Source organism: Eurypyga helias, unplaced genomic scaffold, assembly GCF_000690775.1.
Source record: "Eurypyga helias isolate BGI_N326 unplaced genomic scaffold, ASM69077v1 scaffold8562, whole genome shotgun sequence".
NCBI classification, from domain to species: Eukaryota; Metazoa; Chordata; class Aves; order Eurypygiformes; family Eurypygidae; genus Eurypyga; species Eurypyga helias.
The window spans coordinates 55,408-69,008 of NW_010235239.1; the positions used below are offsets into that span (position 1 = coordinate 55,408).

The 13,601-nt window shown below is 37.7% G+C and overlaps 1 protein-coding gene across 1 annotated transcript in view; it reads right to left on the reverse strand.

The window, feature by feature from the left end:
• Positions 1-228, reverse strand: part of LOC104505912 (gamma-aminobutyric acid receptor subunit pi-like) — a 30,587-nt gene extending 30,359 nt beyond the window's left edge. Inside the window, exon 1 of the mRNA XM_010146673.1 lies at positions 162-228. The gene's annotated coding sequence lies outside the window, so the exon portion shown is untranslated. The remainder of the gene's footprint in view (positions 1-161) is intronic.
• Between the last annotated feature and the right edge of the window lie 13,373 nt (positions 229-13,601).

Consider the following 13,601-nt stretch of genomic DNA (forward strand, 5'->3'; position numbering starts at 1 on the left):
ACACTATATCTTATTATATCTTAGTACATCATGTTTAATCAGATCAGTCACTGTCAAACAGGGAAGAAAAAAGGACAGTCAGAAAACATTTGCTCTCATTGCAGTTTCAGACACTGCATTACGTTATGGCTCAATCTTATTAAAACAGCTTTTCAACTTACTATCAAAAAATGGACGTAGATACTTGTTGTATCCTTTTATTATTTTTTGTATAGTTGGAGGGAGAATTTCATCTTTTCCTTCAGCTTCAGAAATTTGCATTAACCTAAGAACACAAAAAGTGAGAATGTTTTAAAAAAACATGATCAATAATAGCAGAGGTGACATTCCAGAAAAATGCTGTATTCAAGGTTACCACTGAGCACTGACCATCAGATAGCATATCACAAAACATTTGTATATTTGTATTTTGTAGCACTGTAGAAAAATAATGTTCTAGAAAATACCAAGATTTATAATATATCTTGGCCTCCTATTGATAAAAAGTCACTTTTATATATTAAAGCCTATCCTTTTTTTAAAGTTTATAATTTCCTAACACCTCAGCTGAGGAAGCAGTTCAGGTTTCTCTAATATCATCTCTGTAAATAAGGCACTGTTGTTATAACCTAGAGAATGTGGGAGGAGTGTTGATTGTTTACTTCAGCATTTAAAATTAAGCTTCTTTTTTCATAATGAAATACATTCAGTTTAGCTCCCAGAGAGAGACAGAAGCCAGCTTCAGAGATTAGTCCATAAACACAATTTTTAAATCCTGCTTTTATATCACAATTTTTAAACAGGTTACAGAAATCATCCTGTTAGGCAAAAATCAGTGAAGCACAATGAGAATACAAACCACTCTGATGTTAAAAATCAGTTACAAATGCAATCCACAGCAATCAAACATAAATAAATGCTGGATTAACAATTGGACTTGATGATCTGAAAGGTCTTTTCCAGCCTAAATAGTTCTAAGTAATTACCAACCCCATTCTTGTCCTGGGGTCTCTGCAGTAACTGCATTAGGAGGTTGACAATGAAAATAAACGAAGAAGACATGTACCTAAATTAGCATTTGCTTTTTTTGTTTGTTTGGGTTTTTTTCCCCTAAGACCACCTCAGGATTCATTTTTATATGTTCCCCCTCTCACTTCACCTTTTATGGGTCTTGATGGTCAGCAGCCATGGGGAGGACAGCTGGGGCCATTAGGAGGTGTTATGCTGTCAGTAACTGACCCATAGCACAAGGTGTCATAGCTTTGCTCTTAATTTCTGCCCAACCCCAAGAACCAGGGCAGAATGTGTTCACCTGTCACAACTTCAGGCTGTGCTCTCCATCTATCATTTGAGAAAAGTGGTGGTGTGACTTCTCTCTAATTATGAAGGCGAGAAACAAATAATTGATTAACTCAAGGAAGCCCAGCTGGCTACAGGCAGAGGCATTGTCTCGGCTGATGGAGAGCAGCCCCCTATATATTCAGTAGGAGAGAACCTCTAGTTTTTTTACTTCCTGTGTCAAAAGGAACTGGTGGCTCTTAGTGACTGGCTCTACTCATTAGCTCTTCTACAGGAGGTATGAGAGCTGTGGCTAAGCTTCTTAGTACAGGGAGGATGTAAGTACAAATTGATGGTTGTGGGAAATAGTGCTGTTTTGTGGTTTTTCTTAGTTGTGCCAAATTCTCGCTGAATTTCTTTTTCTCAATTCCTTACAGGGTTGTTCTTGGAATCTCTGATTGTTCTTTCTAAGGCTTGATCCTTTAATTTGAATTTTATCTTTTTTGAGAGAACTTGAGCTGTTCTATCAGGAAACTGGTTTTCATTTGGTAGGAATAACCCACTATCTTAAGCTGGCAAAACTTAAATGCAAAGATGATTATACTGAATGCATATGGCCAAATCACACTGTGGTTTTAGATGTGGAGTCTACTGTCTTTAAGTGCTGCAACTGCTGCATTACTTTTCCTGTTTACCAGATCCTATTCCCACATAAGTAGCTCTTTTTCAACAAGAGTCTTATAATTTATGTAGCTTAGATACTTGGATGATCTTATTTTCCTTATTCTGTCCCTGGTTTTTGAGTTTATTGCTAGAGGACTATGTTATGATTATTTAAGTGTGGTCTTCAGTAATGCCAGCATTGAAATAAGGAATGTTTTTCCTATAAATTGTGTCCTAAAGAAACAAGTGTAGTTGTATTGAGTTGAAATATGAAAATAAATTAAAAGGTCAGTTTTAGGTTGTACATAAGTGTTTTTTAGAATTAGATGTGTACTTGATCTTAATTAATTTCTTACATGCTGTACTTACAGTAGATGTGCACTTGACCTTAATTTCTTACATGCTGTACTTACAACAGATTTTTCTGCTTTTGTAACTTACTTTTGACTTTAACAAAGTTCTCAATGAACTGCATGAGTTTAATGTCGGTTTTAATGGATTGTTCTTTAGTAACTTCCATGTGTTGTGAAACAATAAGAACTTGCCCCCTTCCACTGCAGGGGTATAATATTGTTCTGCTGATCAGTATGCACTTGCGGAGTGGTCTGGTGTGTTGTCATCAATAACAGCTTGTTTGTGAAATATACCTTAAACTTTTGGTGCTACTGTTTGTCATTCATTCCCTTAAATCCCCTGGGGTACTCTGTGAAATAATTCTTTATTTCCCTCATTAATACATTAGGTATAGCCTCATGTATTTGGTCTCTGATTTTGATGGTTAAGATATTCTGACATGGGGAAATTCTTGCGCAGTAGTTGAGGCTGTGAATTAATGGGGTGTTTTCCTTTTTGTGCTCTTTTGTCATAATCTTTGAGAAGCCTTGTCATGGTAGGACAATATATGAGAGTAACCTGATGTTTCCTAAATGTGAGTGTGTGGTGTTACTGGCCTGATAACTTCGGAGATAGTCAGAAGCAGATTGCAGGTGTTGGAAGGCAAGGAACTTACAGATGTTATGCACCTTCAGTGGTTTTGCTTATCTAAATTTTAAGGAAGGATGTCCTGTTTGCTTTAAGATGCTCTTCATTTTACATGCCTTGTTCATCACTAAGCAAGAGTGAGCTCACAGCTGCCCATGGTCCTGTATCCTGTGATATAGCCTCATGCAGGGATCACAAAGGACACAGGTAAAAGCTGATACTCTTTCCTCTTCTGTACAGATTCTCATTAATGCATCTGAACTTCTCTTTTGCCCAGTATTTGTGGCTGTAAATTTAACTAACTGCATATGGCTTAGTTCCTCCATGTTTTTTTAATGTATTTAAACTATGTTGGCACACATCCAAGTATGGAATTTTCTTGAAGCAGCTGTTCCAGCCATTGAGAAGAGAATAGGCTTTTATAGATGACAACTGAATATATATTTATTTGACAGCCTGGAATATTTATCTGTTCTAGGTTGTCAATGTGTAACACAAACTCTTCAGGTTCAGTGACCCATGCTTGCTCTTCCAAAGCCTGAATTATGATTATTTTTCTTCCTTAATTATTCTTATAGCTCAAACTTAGTATTTTTACATGCTCAACTCAACTTGGAAAGGACAACTGCTTTTTATTTAGGATGCTTTCAAGTTAGTGTCTTAATACAATTGGGTAGTTGGAGGGGTAAAAGGGAACATCTGCCCTAAACAGCAGTACATATCACTGCTTAAAACAAATCTACAGTCTAGACACATGTAGAGGAATACTTTTCCTGGCTGTTTTTTGTCAGGAGCTATGTGTCATGAGAGGCAGAAACACCTTAGACTTGAGAGAAGGGAGAAACAAAATGCCAAACACAGTCTGAGCAAGTTTTTGAAACACTCACCCTCAGGAAAAAAGCTTTTTTGAGCAATCCACTGACAGTCAAAAGGTTTACAGATACAAAGGTGTTATTACTTGTTTCATACCTGAGTGCTCAAGGATACAGGTTTCTGTGAAGTCTTTGTAGATAAACTGCAGCAAAACCACTTATACTGGCTGTTTTTTGTCAGGAGCTATGTGTCATGAGAGGCAGAAACACCTTAGACTTGAGAGAAGGGAGAAACAAAATGCCAAACACAGTCTGAGCAAGTTTTTGAAACACCCACCCTCAGGAAAAAAGCTTTTTTGAGCAATCCACTGACAGTCAAAAGGTTTACAGATACAAACAAAGGTATTATTACTTGTTTCATACCTGAGTGCTCAAGGATACAGGTTTCTGTGAAGTCTTTGTAGATAAACTGCAGCAAAACCACTTATATCACTGCCTAATTCTCTACTTCAAAACAGCCACTACTGCTACAGGTTTCTGGTTAGTTTGTGAGGTTGAAACAGTAGCATTAAGTTACCAGTTACAGGAACAAACACTTAAATAATGTAAGTGTTCTTAAACTCAGTCCTTTCAAAGAATAAATGTCCCAGAGAATTTTCTATATCTGGCCTCCTAAACCCAGGCTAGCACTCTGCAATTTGAAAATACCCTTCCTGGAATAAATGGGAGCCCTTCTTGGGATCAAATAGCACATATTTACTTGAGCTGATTTGTGATAATGACATCAAGTTCTGTTGATTTCTCTGATAAACTTGCCTCAATCTTTTTCCACTTTTTTTTGCACTGCATTGTGCAGAGGTAAAAAAAAAAGCATTTGTGTACCTAAGCATCATCTTGGCTGTGACTTAGCCAAGGGGCAGAGCTGCTTCTCAGCCTGTGTTTGGATTTGGGTGCACATCACCAGATCAGCTTGATGCTCTGCACTTGTGTCCAAGGTAAACAGATGCTGTCCAGGCACATAACCACATGGATCCTATACTGGAGTTACCTGGCTGTGCTTCTGGATAGTCTTAGCTGTGTGAAGCTGTAAGAAAAGATTCACAAAGTCTGGCTGATGGTAGTGAAGGCAATTCTATACTGCAGGCTGAACTTCTCATGGAGTTCAGCTTCCTTGTTACTTAAATGTTTCTAGAATTTTGTTGGTCTCTTAGCAGTGTTTTATTACTGCAAAGCCATGAATCATCCAGTATAGAGTGTGGCAAGCCACAGCTGACAAGGAAGGAAGGTGGAATTAGACCAAGTGTGTGTTTTGGACAAAGATCTCTTTATTGCACTGGAGAAGGTGGGGGGAGATTAATGTTTTAAAGCCTCCACTTGGTTGTGAGGTCAGATAGAACATTCCTCTGAAAGGGATTTTATGTAAACGTGTGTTTGCACATCCACTTGAACTAAAGCTCAGGCAGAATCTGATCTTGAGGAATTTACTGGGAGACCAAATATGTTAGGCAATTCTACACAGCCAATTGGCTAACAGATTTCAAATATTTCAGTTGAAGGTGATAGTGATGATGTTTAACGTGTCCATGCTTGCATTTTCTTCCTTGAATTACTTCTAAAGAATATTTTTCCCCATTTTTACAGAAGGTATATATTTTAAAAGCTCCATTTCTGTCTTAAGTTTTCTGTCATGGCAACTGCACTGTTACCAGGATTACTACTTCACAGAAGGGATCAGTTTCGCCTCCCAGCTTAACACAACTCAGCTTTCCTGAAGACCTCAGTTTCATCAACAGAGAATAAGACAACAATGTTTTAACCAGGTAAATCTTTTTGAAACACTCTCATTTCATAAAAAATGTACAAAGATGACTTTACTGCCTCAAGCTTGTAGTACATCTAGATGGACTTTGTGCTTCTGTCCCTGGGCAAGTACATGTGCCCTTCTAAATTTGCTAAGCATGTGATATGATATTAACACTCTCTACACAACAGTCCTTTATTTGAAGAATCATTTGCTTACGTTGAATTCATTTCTTCTCCATCAGTCTTCTCAATTTAAAAGAAATCTAACTCAATCGAGGCAGCCAAGATTTGTGAAGGAGTTCAGTCCTGTATTTCTTATTGATATCCAGGTGGTTTAATCTTTGTAAGAGGCAAGATTCACCTGTCAACTAGATGTGGCTCTGTTAGCTGGTCAGATTTATAATCCATTTATTAAAAATATAAAAACTGATATTATTATAAACTGAAGAAACATTATTTTTAGAACATATTTCTTACCTACACAGCATCAATAGAAAAAGGGCTCTGAGACTGCAGCATTTAAGAGTGTACATTGTCAGGGGTGGCTTCAAAATTTCTTGTAGCTCCTAAAAAAAAAAGTGCAGAGGTAATGTTTTACAACATATTTGCATTTCAACTATACAAATTTCACAAAGTTTTCAGTACTAAACATAGTCTTGAAGAGCTGCTGCTATAAATGTATTGGTTAATATCTACAACAATAAAAAAACCTCAAAACTTCAAAAAAAAGACGGCATCAACAATAATTTAACTTGCTAATAGAAGTTGCATTCCAGTGTAATACAGCTCTTCGATGTTTTGCATCTGTCCTTTAAATATCTGGTAAAGTAGTTGTTTTGAAAAATAACTGCAAGCATGTTCAGCAGAATGATAAACACTCATGTACAAGCCTGAATAGCAGAGGCAAAGCTCAAAGTGTTGATGGCAATCACTGTACCCCTCTGAGGGGAAAATACATAACTCATATCTTAAAATGCAGAGCTGTTTAAGAGCAATGCCTCTGGTACATGGCTAGTAACAATGCCCAAGATACTTAATATATTGGTAAGATTTTCATTAATAAGTAAAATAGAAATTACATATTTCTACCTCTAGCTATTACAAAAAGTTCTGTAAATGTATATAAATAATCATATATAACCATCTACATTCATAATGTTTGGCTGAGGCAACATGCTTTCTTCTGAATGGAATTTCTTTGCTTTTGTCAGTATCATTCACATCCATAATAGTTATTTTAAGTAATCTGTCAGCTGTCATCCATTTCTGGTTGAAAAGAGTATCAATCAATACTTTAATGCAGTCATGCAACAGAGCTGAAACTCATGGGCTGTGCAAACCTGCTATATTTCATTAAAGCGCTGAAATGTTATTTGTATGGCTTGCTTCAAAACTTTTTTAAAAACACTACAGGACAGGAACATTACTTACCCAGAATCTGCAAGACAATGGTTAAATGTTAATAAATTCAAATGAAGTATCTGTCTTAGGTTTTAGGAAGGGGCAATCCAACAATCCTATTTTCAGTGTTTAGAATGAATTTTGCAGGAGTCTCTTGCATTTCAGTTTCATAATAAATTACTAACAGTAAAGAATGTGATGCTTCAAAACTTGAAGCTTTCTTTTACTACCCATCATTGACCAACACAAAATGCTGAGCAGACTTTTCACTCTAAAGTAACCCTTCTTTCCATCTATAGTCCTAGTAAGACCAACACTAATGGCATTTACTTCAATTAATGCAGTGTAATGGTATCTGACTTGTATGTAACAGTGGAGAAGTGAAAGAAGTTAATGTCTCTGAGGAAAAATGAAAGGCATTTCAGTGGCTTTTAAACAAGTGAAAATTCTCACCATCTTGGATACTTTAAGCATACACCAGCCTGGTAAATATTAATGTCAAAATAAATTATACACTCCTACTGACTTGCACAGAAAATCATGCATGAGACATTAAGAGAGCCTGTAATAGCACAAATGAGCAGATGGTGTTGTCAGAACATTGGTCTCTAAATGCTGATTCTGTAACACTCCTGGTGCACATTGTGGGATCTCTCTTGTGTATGTCACTTGGGGTTTGGATGGATACTTTCTACATTCACTATCTTTATCTCACAGCAAAATATGCTGAAAATAAGTATTCTCTTTCTGGTTTCCCAGAAAAGCTCTTTCTGACTTCATAAGTACTTCATAAAGCTGCTTTTATATTTAGCTTTAGAATTGCTACTATGAGCTCCTAATGTGTCTGAAGATCCTTTATAAAGAGATTAAGGAAACCTGTGGATATTTCTGTAATACTTTGGGTTCTTTTTTTACAGGACTGTAGATCAAAAATACTTTGGGGTTTTTTTTACAGGACTGTAGATCAAAACAAATGGATTGATTACTAACATCTTTCTAAAGCAACTGGTTTACCTCCAGATCCTACCCAACTTCCAAGTTAGCAACTGGGGAGGTGTGGGGGTGAGGCAGTGTGAAGAAATTTAGTCTTTAAAGCATGGAAGGTCAAATCAATCCTATGGTACATGTATGCTCAGGAAAAGAGCATAGAAATAAGAGAGGATCTCTTATTTTTGTATTTAAAAAATACTATCCAAGAGATCTAATTACCCTGTCAACTGGCAGCCCATCACTACCAATGGACACTGCATGCCAGCCAAGGAATAGAATTGGGTAGCTAATGAAATCTTCAGCAGCTTCACAGATAATACGTAAGCTGAATATACAAATCATTGCTGCATATTCATACACGCTTGCATGCACACACACTTCTTCTCTGCTGCCCTTTTATGGGGCTTACTGAGCTGGCTTGTTCCATTGAAAAGCCAGCTTCTTGGCATGTTTGCACATCTGGGCCTTTCCTCAGTCATGCATTTCTTTGTCAAATGCTATACACTCACAGCAGGACTCCTTCCTGCATATGTAGACCTTATTAACTATTGGTGTTTAATTCAGCAAGACCTGTAATACTTTCCTCTTCCACAGAGCCTAGGAAAACATACATAACCTCTTCACTGCATGGAGCATAGAACCATTTGGTTTTACCAAACAGACTACATGCTGTCCAGGTTATTGTGCACATATTGACACCTCTTTGTGTTCTAAACATACCACGAAGCAATTGAGGCAATAGTAACAAATACCTGCCCCAGTTCCCTGTATGATGAGACAAAAAACATTTTCTACTTTGAATCAGATCTGATGAGGACTTAAAATATCTAATATTTTGGCATTTTTCCTGGGAATTCATTATTTATCTCCAGCACAAGAGGAGAATGAGAATTATGCAAGTTTTGCAAATCTGCAGGACTGAAATGGAATGAGACAGAGTGCTGGCAGAGGTGGTAGCAGTATCTTAAAACTTTCACTCGTGAATTTTGCGTGAATGAATTGAGGATGAAATGCCTGTTACACCAAAGTTTCCTATTGACAAGAAGCAAGGAAAAGACTAGAAGTTATTAGATGAACACACATCTAACAATATGTGTTGTCATGTGGTAGTGGCCATATGCCTGAATTCCCACAGCTGCTGTTGCAGGCATCTAAAACTGAATGTAGAATTATCTAAAGAAGTTAATAGTGGTTTTATAGAGAGTATAAGCTGAATTAGCATTGTAGCTGCGTTTGACTTCTGAATCTGAACTGTTGAATGACAGTGCCTTTGCGTGCTTGACTGAAGAGCAGCTAGGGATTCAGGAGGGCTTCAACCAGGGTGACAAAGTAATGTAACTACCTCCCTTCTTTCCGTTGTCCTCTACAAGTGTATCAGCCAATCAGTCTATATTCTTTATTCCATCCTCTGTTTTTTAGATTGATATAGTTTAATTGAAGAGAAAATTATAGGAAGGTGAAAATACTAAAGGCTTGGTGGGAGAAAGGGACTGGATATAGGGAAGGCAATCAGAAGATAAGATTCAGAGGTAGAAGGGCATGGAGATAAAAAAGGAAAAAATCCTCCAGGATATGGACCCAGGGTGCCACTGGCACTTCAAGATTCTTTATTCATCCTTCACTCCTTCCCTTGCTTTTTGCAAATTGGCATCTGATGCTATACTACCATTTTTTTATTTGCTTCTTCAGTTCTGGGCAGTCTTCCTTACTCTTACTTCCAAGTTGCATAGGAAATAATTTTATCTCTCTTCAGCTCTGCACAAGCAACAAGTGATAATAAAAGGACAGGGAGTAACTCTTGCTTATCACTAGGAAAAGCCAGCTGCACACAACTGATTGACGGTTGTCACTGACAGAGCATTTTGTGGAATAAAGTGATGTGCTGTCTGTCTTTGTATTCATCTGGATGCCTGTCTATAATAGCCTTAGTTTTGATACTTTTAAGTCTCCCTAAAATACATAGATCATGAAAGAGAAAATACAAAATTTTCACACACTAAGTTTATTTTTCACGCTGAGAGATTAATACTACAGAGCATGGCTTTAGTGTCATTTATGGAAAATACAAAATTTTCACACACGAAGTTTATTTTTCATGCTGAGAGATTAATACTACAGAGAGCATGGCTTTAGTGTCATTTATGGGGCAAATTAGAAGGCATAAAACCCAGCAGCAGCAAAACTCTGGGTCTAACTGGGGAATTGACTGATCAAAGTGGACCAGTGCATGCATCTGCATCCTATTATAAGGGGCACCCTCTTATTTAGCTGACAAGCTGGCTCTTGGCGTACCAGCTAGCTTGTTTTGAAACCCTAGGCACATCTGATCTTGCCTAGCATGGGCATAAACCATGCAAAGTCTCCTTGGGCAAGTAAGCAAAGTTAGATTTACTTGGTCTGTGGAAAGTAGCTGTCTTGTCATGTTTTCTTTGCAAAAACAGATAGTACAGAGGCCATCTGTGGTGACAGTGCATGTTAGCAACTGGATGGATGTTAAGTTTCTACTGTTGATCTATCTAGCAATAGTTCAAAGTGAAATACTGAACTCCTGTTATGCTCTGGTGTTCTGATCAATACAGTTGTCACATGTGGTAGCTAATACAAATAATAGCTGAAAATGTCACTTTCTCACTGAAACACTCAGCAAGTTGCTCCAACCTGTACAACTGTTTTCTCAAGTTTTGTGATCTGAGATGTTTTTGTCAAAAACATTGTTCAAGAGCAGAAGGTCATATTGCTAAACTAAGTAGAAGGAATTTAAGATTCACCATAAATGAAAATCTGAATTTGCTTCTCTGGTGTAGCAAAGTGACCTGTAAGCAATCAAACATTGCTTATATGTATAGGCCATAGTATGAGAGCCTTTAAAAAGCTCCTGAATAAATCTGTATGACAAACATGTTCATTTAGGGTTTTTCTAAAGATCTAAAAATTAGCATGGCAAGATTACAGGTGGTACCAGCAACAACTTTGTGATATATTTCAGTATCCTGGAAACCATATAAGTTAACATGTAAAATCACCATTCTCAAAATACACTGAAAGGTCATGAACTATGTCAAAAAATATTTTGTTGCAGGTGGTTTAAATTTAAATAGTGCCAATACTTCTAGACACAAAAAGAATAAGAATGAGCAGTATGCTGCTAATATTTACAGTATTGAGTATATCAATACTGTCTAATAATACACATTTGCCATTGTAGATTGAAGTCCGTATTTCTTAGTTCTCTGCATTATCAGTTTGATAAACATGTAAAATAATCCTGGTTTAAGTTCAGTACTTTGACTTCAATGTTTATCTGTTGTTGTTTTCAATCTGCCTTTTAAATACTCATATGTACCTTGGCTTAGTTGAGAAGTAAGTTAACTGACAGATGTTGTTAATGTTCTAGAGTTTTCCTGGAAAATTAATTTCAGATTTATAACAACTGCATGTTTAGGACGATAATACAATTCTAGGAGTTACCTTTGTTGAACCAAGGGTGCAAGTGTTGGGTGCCCTACTTCCAAACAGCGTAGCACTGAACTGAAGGGTTAATGCTCACAGGGAATAATGTTTCAACAATGTACAGAAATTGATATAGCAATAAACATCCACAGAATAGCTCTTAATAAATTAATGTGTTTAAGAATAGCAGTGACTGCTTAAGAATAATGCTCATTACAAGCTGTGCTCATATCTATTGAAAAAAAATATAGAAAGCGTGCCACAGGCTATTTTCTAAGAAAAAAGGTAATGGATTAAATAACTTATCACCATCTTAGTTTTAATATGCTTTTAGATAGCTGATACCCAGAAGTCCAACAGATCAGTGGTGTTTGAGTCCTGCTTCATGATTCCTACAATTTGTAATTATCCAAATTAATCAGAAGTTTGTGGGATTGTTAATGGGGTTTTTTACATGTGTATATAGGCTTTTTTACATAAATCTGCTGCTTGGTACATCCCAGTTCTGCAGTCTGCATCTGGACCTCTCCACACATTGGCAAATGTGTAAAGGTCCTCTTCCACCAAACCTTCAGGTCTCAAATCTGAGGCCTTCACTGGGTTTTTTTGGGTGGTTTTTTTTAAGGTGTATGTCAACACTACAAGGTCTTCCCACACCCAATCCCATAGGTGGTCAGGGATCACCTTCTGCCACACCAGGCTTTGTCTGTGCTCCATAATCACTAGCCAAAGCCCACCCATGTGGCTGCACCAGAGCAGCGAAGAGCAGAGATGCTCACTTTTCAGGCATTTTAAAGAATGAAGGTGTTTGAGTCACCAGAGGCAAGCAACCTTCAGAGGCTGCAAATGATAAATGAAATCTCAAAGGCACCTTAACAAAAGTTTTGACTTTGTAGGAAGGTGCAAACAGCTTTTAACACTGATGGCTTGGGCAGTCTCCCACCTCCCAGCTGCCTGGGTGAGCACCTCGGGTCAGCAGGCTTCTAAAGGGCACCCACAAGTGTGGGCTGAAAGCAAGTATGGTGCTACTGCAGCACTGATACTGTGCTTCCCTAGCTACGCAGACCAGGCTGAATTGTTTCTATAGCCCATAGCAAAATGGAGCCTGAGTTTTGTTTGGGCACTATCAAAACAGACATGGTTAATATAAACAGTTGAAAATCCAGAAGTTGGATAGAGCATGCTGGCTCAGATTAGGAAAGTAATGGCTTGATTTGAAAAGACATGTGAAATCATGTCTTATGCCAGCTTAAATTACTGTTCCTTATGAAAGTTAAGAGCTAAAACCTCCTACCTCTCGACCTGGAGGAGAGTCTCCCCACACAGAAGCTGATGTCTCTGAGCTTCCCATTCCTGCGTTGCAGAAGCTCCCCAGGACCCAACTAATCTGCCTGTGGCTTCCCTCCGTGCAGCCCCCCGCACAGGAGAATGAGGGACATCCTGCTGTATGTCACTGAACACATGCTTGAGGCTGGGAGGGAAAAACAGCATCCCTGCGGTAGCAGATCAGGCTTAATCATATCCATCTTTTTTCCTTCTTGAATATTTCACAGTGTGCCTCTGAGATTTACAACAAAGAACCAGCCACTTGGTTTGCAATTATTTTTTCTTTTGGCAATTGTAAAGGCTTGTTTGTTTCAGAAAGGGGAAGAAGGGAGGAAATATGTCAGTGATGCTGTTTTCCATGTAAATTATGAATTTTAAGCCATGGAATTTTTCTTGTTGGCAGGCATGCATAAGAACAATTATAACCTCTGGGGAAAGTATTATATTTCTTGGGACATTTAGTCACCAAACAACCACTCATCAGTTTGGTCCTGAGGTCTGTAACTCCTTGCTGAATTAGTAAATGTCCTGTAACCAGGAGATTTACAAACTACCTGTTTTGAGCAGTGCAACAGGATGAAATACTAATAAGGGGAAAATCGGTTTTTAGAGCAGCTTAGGTTTTTACAGCCTTGGAAGCTTTTGCATTTGAAACAAACTGGCACAAATTAATGTAATCAACTGGAAGCTTTTGCATTTGAAACTGGCACAAATTAATGTAATCAAAATTACACATTAGAAACACATATATTAGCAAATTATATTCACAGAAGAAATGCTTTTAATTGTAGAACCACACAAAAAATGTGAATGTTCTCGAAGTTCAGTGCGTGGGGCTCAGCTGCACACCTTGTACCTGCCAAGGTTGAAGCCAAAGGTGTTAATCTGACAGATGTGGAACTGAGCTCAAAGTCAGCA